Source organism: Spermophilus citellus, assembly GCF_964194105.1.
Source record: "Spermophilus citellus genome assembly, chromosome: 16".
NCBI lineage: Eukaryota > Metazoa > Chordata > Mammalia > Rodentia > Sciuridae > Spermophilus > Spermophilus citellus.
Window position 1 is genome coordinate 82277794 of NC_138196.1, and position 7567 is coordinate 82285360.

The window sequence follows — 7567 nt, forward strand, 5'->3', positions numbered from 1 at the left end:
CTAGCCAAAATGGGACTGCTACTAGTCACCCCAAATTCTATAAGGTCAGTTGAAGAAATTAATCAGAGGTATTTTCCTGGAGATGATAGGGAAAACTTTCAGGAAGAATATCTGTTTACAAGCCAGTCTCCACGGCAAGGATTAGTAAATACTTCAGGACAAAATTTTTATTAGGGGCACTGAGTACTTCCCCGATCCTTAAAACAGCTGAAAAAATTACGTGGCTCACAGAAGAGCCTATTTGGATTTCTCAGTGGCCCATCTCAGGGGAAAAGCTTAAAATAATTCATAGATTAGTTGAGGAACAACTTCAAGCTGGTCATATTGAACCAACACTTAGCCCTTGGAATACACCTATTTTTGTTATTAAGAAAAAGTCAGGAAATTGGAGATTATTACAGGATTTAAGGGCAATAAACCAGGCAATTCGGCCTATGGGATCATTACAGCCAGGACTTCCCTCCCCCACAGCCATTCCTTTAGATTACAGCTTGATGGTAATAGATTTAAAAGACTGTTTTTTCTCTATAAGGTTACATCCTGAAGATTGTGAAAAATTTGCTTTCACTGTCCCAGCAGTTAATTTTAAGGAACCTGTTAAAAGATACTGCTGGAAAGTCCTTCCTCAGGGAATGCGTAATAGCCCTACACTGTGTCAAAAATATGTTGATCAGGCAATAGATCCCATTAGAAATAGCTTCCCTGATGCATACATTATTCATTTTATGGATGATATATTATTGGCCCATGCTAATTCAGAAGTACTTTCAGAAATTTTTACTCAGTTAGAGACCTCACTTACAACTATGGGTTTAAGTATAGCTCCTCAAAAAATTCAAAAGGTATCTCCTTTTCAATATCTAGGTCAGATAATTCAAGGGAGTACAATCCGTCCTCAAAACCTTCAGATAAGAGTTAAGGAGTTACATACCCTTAATGATTTTCAAAAACTATTAGGAGATATTAACTGGCTAAGACCATCCTTAAAGTTAACTACTTCTGAGTTAAGTCCTTTATTTCAGATATTACAAGGAAATCCTTCTCCAACCTCTCCACGTCAACTAACTTTGGAGGCCAAAGCAGCCTTAAGGAAAGTGGAAATTGCAATTAAAAATGCACAGCTTACTAGAATAGATCCTAAAGAAATACTGTATTTATTAATATTTCCAACTGAACATACCCCAACAGGAGCCATATGGCAAAGATTAGGAGTTATTGAATGGATCTACTTATCTCATTCCCCTCAAAGAACATTAATTCTTTTTCATGATTCTATAGCTCAATTAGTGATTAAGGGTAGAACTAGGATTTTACAATTAATTGGATCTGAGCCTGATATCATAATTATTCCATTTTCTGTTCAACAGACTAATTGGCTTTTTCAAACTTCTAGTTCATGGCAGATAGCTTTTGCAGATTTCCCTGGCCAGATAGATAGCCATTATCCTCGTGATAAGATTGTACAATTTGCATCATTAACATCACTTATTTTTCCAAAGATTGTACTTTCCCATCCAATAGAGGGAGCTTTATCGGTGTTCACAGATGGTTCCAGCTCTGGTAAGGCAGGTTTCTTCAGCCGTGTTCACACAGAGGTAATACAAACTTCTTATACTTCAGCTCAAAGGGCAGAACTTCAAGCCCTGATTTTGGCCTTAGATTATTTTTCAAATGAGCCTATTAATATCTATTCTGACAGCTTATATGCAGTCAGAGTTACCAAAAATATTGAAACCTCAGTTATTGGGTTTACTTCATCACAGGAGTTATTTGAATTATTTCATAATTTACAAAAGACAGTGCTAATGAGGAAGTACCCATATTTTATTGGACATATCCGAGCACATTCTAGCCTCCCTGGACCTTTGGTTGCAGGTAATGATAATATTGATAAATTAGTAGCTTTTTGTCAACAGATGTCTTCATATGACTGTGCCCTAGCTTCCCATTCCTTGCATCATCAAAATGCTTCTAGCTTACGTAAAAAATTTAGTATTACCAGAGAACAGGCTCGTCAGATTGTAAGCCAATGCCCTAAGTGTGTTATTTACACTCCATCTCTGCCATCAGGGGTAAATCCCCGTGGTTTAAAACCAAATCAAATATGGCAAATGGATGTAACTCATATTCCTCAATTTGGTAAGCAATGTTATGTGCATGTCATAGTGGACACTTATTCTAGATTTATTTTTGCCACAGCACGTACTAAGGAAAATACTCAACATGTAATTTCTCATTGCTTAGCAGCTTTTTCTGTTTTAGGGTGTCCTATGCAGATTAAAACAGATAATGCTCCAGCTTATGTAAGCTCTGCTTTTCAACAATTTTGCCAAGAGTTTCAAATTAATCATAAAACAGGAATTCCTTATAACCCCCAAGGTCAAGCCATTGTAGAACGAGCTCATTTATCTATTAAACTTCAATTACAAAAATTAAAAAGGGGGAATAAGATAATGACTCCCCAAAATAGCCTTAATCATGCCTTATTTGTTTTAAATTTTTTAAACTGTGACACAGAAGGTCACACTGCTGCTGAGAGGCAAATGTCTCCCTCGGTGACAGGCCCATTAGGCAGAGTTCTGTGGAAAGATTTACAGACTGGTCAGTGGAAGGGCCCAGATCCGGTAATATCATGGGGCCGAGGGCATGCTTGTATTTTTCCAGAAGGTGCTTTTCGTCCTATCTGGGTGCCTGAACGTGCTATCAGACATGGAGGAGATAGAACCCAGACTCAAGCGACTGAGGATAGACACGGAGGAGCCACAACCCAGAAGGAGGAGATATCGGAAAAAGATGAAGAAAGACCAGATTGAACCAGCCGAGAAGCTGATTTCGTGGAAAGATGTGAAGAAATTGACAACCCATGCTTCCCAAATCCTTCGACGCCTAGGAAAGAACAGGACCCCAGTCTTGATGGTAGCGACAGTAATTGCCCTACTGGGCTGTCAGGTAAAAGGGAATCAAGTAGACACTTATTGGACATATTTCCCAGATCCACCCCTGGTACACCCAGCTGTGTGGACTGGAGAATCTATTCCAGTATTTACTAATGACTCATTCATGATGGGAGGATTTACAGATACTCATATTACTCCCAATCATGTGACTAGATTTAATTATTCTGGCTACAGTGCCCAATTACCTTTATGTTGGTCACATGATAAACATGCTGGCTGTCTAAAAGTATCATTTGAAGAAAAGACAGCGATTGGTAAACCTAGACTGACAAATAATTCTATTTATGGAGACTTAAAACCTAATACTAGATCAGTAATTAAGATGGGACTTTCCCATAACAAGCCAGTCATTTCTGCAAAACCTCCACCGGTACCCCACTGTCCAAATAGTTCTATAATTGAAATTGGCACCTTTCCTAAATGGATGGATTGTGTAAATACCTTTCCTGTACAACATAAGGTGTCTAAAGCTAGTGGGTATATTTTAGACTGGTCTCCAAAAATTGATAAGAGACAATTACGAAGAAATTCTGCTATGACACCTGCAGGATTTGTTAGTAGTATTTTGACTTATAGTGAAGGAGGTATTCAAAAAGATATTTGGCGTTTAATTGCTGCCTCAGAGTATTTACATTTTTCAGACAAACCTTTACCAAAATTTGTTGGCAAGAACTGTAAAGAGGGATCTTGCTATGGCTTAAGAGCCTGTGTCCAATCTCCTTATGTTTTAATTATTGGAAATGTAAAAGTTAGATGGATAGATGATAGATATTTTGTTACTTGTAATAAGTGCAACCTAACCAATTGTATTTCTAGGTATAATGGAGGAAAAGGAGTGCTGATACTTCATCAGCCCTCTTTTGTTTTATTACCTGCTAATATTTCAGAGCCATGGTATGCTGATGCTGGTTTACAAGTCCTGCAGCAAATTCATGCCCAGCTAACAAGACCTAAACGTGCTATTGGAGTCATAATTGTTGGTGTCTTAGCACTGGTCTCATTTATTGCCTCAACCGTCTCTGCATCTCTGACATTGTCTCAAAATATTCAGCATGCAAAATTTCTTAATAATTTAGCTCAAAATACTTCCAAGGCTCTGCGTAATCAAGTAAATATTGATGAAAGGATTGAGACTAAGTTAAACGCCTTAGAGGCGACTGTTATTAACATTGGTAATGAACTTTCAGCCTTAAAATTTAAGGAAAGGCTTAAATGCCATGCTAATTATAAGTATGTATGTGTTACAGCTGCCAAGTACAATGCTTCTCTCTGGGATTGGGAGAAGGTTAAAAACCATTTATTAGGTATTTGGCAAAATAGTAATAATAGCTTGGATATTCTGGAACTTCATCACCATATCCAAGACATTCAAAATAATAGAGCTGATTTTTCAGATCCTTCTTCTTTGGCTAACCAAATATTGAAGGAATTAAATGGATTCAACCCTAGAAATATTCTTAAACACTCCGCTTGGTACCTTATTGGATTATTCTCTTTGCTGTTAATTCTCTTTTGTATTGTAACTATAGGATGGCGAGTCTTCCAATCAAGAATCCGGGGACTCCAGAGAGTGAACCGCCGCCTCATTGTTAAGAATAAAAAGGGGGAATATGTGGGGAGCCATTCTGACACGTGATTGGGTGACTCCCGTTAAGGGCCTGAGGCACTCTGGCTGTGTCGGAGTTATCCCGACCCTTTCCTGATGAGAGAGCCCATCCGTGTGGGGGTGTGCGTAACCACTGACCCTGAAGACCCAATCACTGACCCTGACCTTGGAGTACAGCCCCCCCCTCAACCTTCATTGGATGGAATTCTCCCCTGAATCTCTTGTCCCCCCAAATAAAAGGCTGATCCCCGGCGTGTTCGCTCTCTCTCTCTCTCTCCCCTGCTAGCCCAGAGTAATCCTCGCTGCCCTGCTGAGCGGCTGGAGGCAGGGAAACAGGGAGGCGAGGCGAGCCGTCTTGGACCTAGCATTAAAATAAGGTACTGTCTGTGTGTTTTATTTTGATCTCTTCTAACTAACTGAATGCCAGAACCTCATTAATGAAACCACTGCGCAGGCCGCGTGGTAGAGCTGGGGATATCTTAGGCAGCTGAGGTAGTGCCGTTCATGTCCAGTGACACACAACTGGGCTCACGCTTCCCTAAATATCCAAAACATGACCCCACAGAATGGCATTTTCTGAGACCACTGTTTGCCTTCAGTGAGGCCCCAGTAGCTATGCCCCCTACTGTAAGGAAGCGCAAGGCCTAGGCCAGTTGGGAAGATGCCCAGGAGTTATGCAAAACTCGTGGAACTGGGAGACCCAAACATTACAACAGCCAGTCTAACTGGATTTCACAATAACACTGCTCTCTCCTGCCTCAGTGGGGAAACACGTAGGGATTGGAGTTGCTTTATGTTCTAACTTCTGGGGGCCACCCGAGGTTGTAACAACTGCCAGGATATCCCTCTTGCACACACCACCAATGCTCCTCTCCACATCCACATGTTGCTGGGCCCCTCCAGACACCAACAAGGCCCCCGAAACCATCATCTGAGACCCCATTCCTAATATGGCCCTGTACTGTACTGAGACCTGTGCCCAGATTCCTCAAACATCTGCTGGCCCCACACAACACAGACATGCTAGGTCCCTGCAGTGTAACCTCCCTGAAGACCTGGCCTTCATTATCTGACACAGGACTGAGGCCCTCAGCCTCTCTGTGACTCACACATTCCTGCAAATTCTTCAGACTGACATGTCCACCTTGACAGAGATAAAGCAAGTCTTCTGAGATGGTCCACTAGCCTCGATATATGCACAACCCTAATACCTAGAGGGTCACTCACTGTATTTGAATTTAGCAAACTTGACATGGGTACTTAGTATCTCAGGGGTTGTGAGTTTCATTTCTCTTTTCCAGGAACCTGGTCCCATTTACCACACCATGAGGAGGCATGAGATGGTAAGGAACAGTTTATAGACATAAATGTCAGTCTTCACCACCTTACATACAACAGGTATTTTTTTATGTTCAGTTTTGCCAAGTCAACCCAGGACTCATGCAAACTAGACTAGTGCTTTTCCACTGAGAGACACTTTGAGACTGTTCAGCTCCAGTTTGGGTACAATGTCTTTGAGCACACAACCCCAGGTGAGAATGGCTAAGGACAATCTCTCTACCATCTTGGCTGCCTCCTTGAGGGCCATCAATCTGATGAGTGCTTGGCCCAGATGGTCAGACAGTCCTTTAGCCTGGCCTTTCTACTGGCCAAGCAAGTAGATGCTGGTTTCCTTGGGAACTGATCTGTATGCACATCATGAGGCAGGGAGACTCCAGTGTGGCCTGCCCAGCTCCACAAGACAGGCAAGAGTGCATACCAGCTCCCCAGGGCCCAGGCTCCCCACTGGCCAAAAGCTGTAATTGGCTCTCCTGGTGAGACCCCCGGCCTCTGGGGAGGCTGATCAAGAGCTTATTTTAAGCCCTCTTGTGTGGTCTTGGCAATCTTAGCTTAGTCTTCTTAGCAAAGCCTGAATATGACCTGCAGACTATGATTTCCTGACACCTTTTAATGTTCTCTGCTCTGGGTGCTTCAGCCTCAGCCACAGGGTCTACCACCTTAGGAGGAAGGGAGAAGGAGCTTGGTTACCACCTAGACCAGGCAAAGACAGCTGGACAAAAGTAAGATGGCCCTTTGGGCCCCTCTTCTGACCCTACCACCACAACTAATTGTTCAATCGCCCTTGTGCAAGAGTTGTTGGAAGTGCCCAATAGAAACACACAGAGATGACGACACCCCACCCAGTGTCCTTTAAATAGGGGAAGTGTGTCCTGTGAGTGTGCGGCTGCTGTGGCTTCAGGAGACCTGGGACTCGGAACTGCTCTCTGCCTGCTTCTGTCGCCCAGCCTCGCTGAGGATCTGTGAGTAACTGAAAGCTCCAGAGCTTTGCCCTCTGCTCAGCTCATTGACCTGATAGCACTTCCTCCTGTGCAGGAACCCCTTGTGGGGAGGCCCTGGAGGGGTCCTCTGCAGGCCCCTGGGAGATGCCCAGGGGTGCACCTCTCAGCTAAGTTACTGAGGAGCTCAAAGGCTCCAGACACACGCACCCTACAGGTTCTGTCCGGCTCAGAACAGTGGCTCCTTCAAACTTTCCCTGATTTTGAGAAATGTCCACTAAGGTCTGCTGCTCATGTTTCAACCAGGTCATTTGGTTTGGCTACTGACGTGCTCTGTTGCCTGTGTCTGTGGACATGAATCCTGTGTGAACTCCTGCTTTCCCCATGTTTCCTCCCACTTCCTGGTGTGCTTCCTCATCCAGCTGGTGGCTTCCTGTGTGTGGAAAGCTGCCTGGTCTGAGGTCACCCCATAGCTCCACCTTGGTTTCTGCTGCCTCTGCCTTTGGGGTCACAGGCAAGACCTCCCTGCCCAGTCCAGGGTCAAGAAGGCACCTCTAGGTGTCCTTCCAGTCGTCCTGTGTTCTCAGGTCTTGTGTTGAGGTTTCAAATCCATCTGATGTGAGACAAAGGTCCAACAGTGCACATTCTACATCAGGTGGTGCACTTTAGACACAGGTTCTAAGTAGCCACTGCTTGCTCCAAAAGATGGAAAACACCAACAGGCTTCA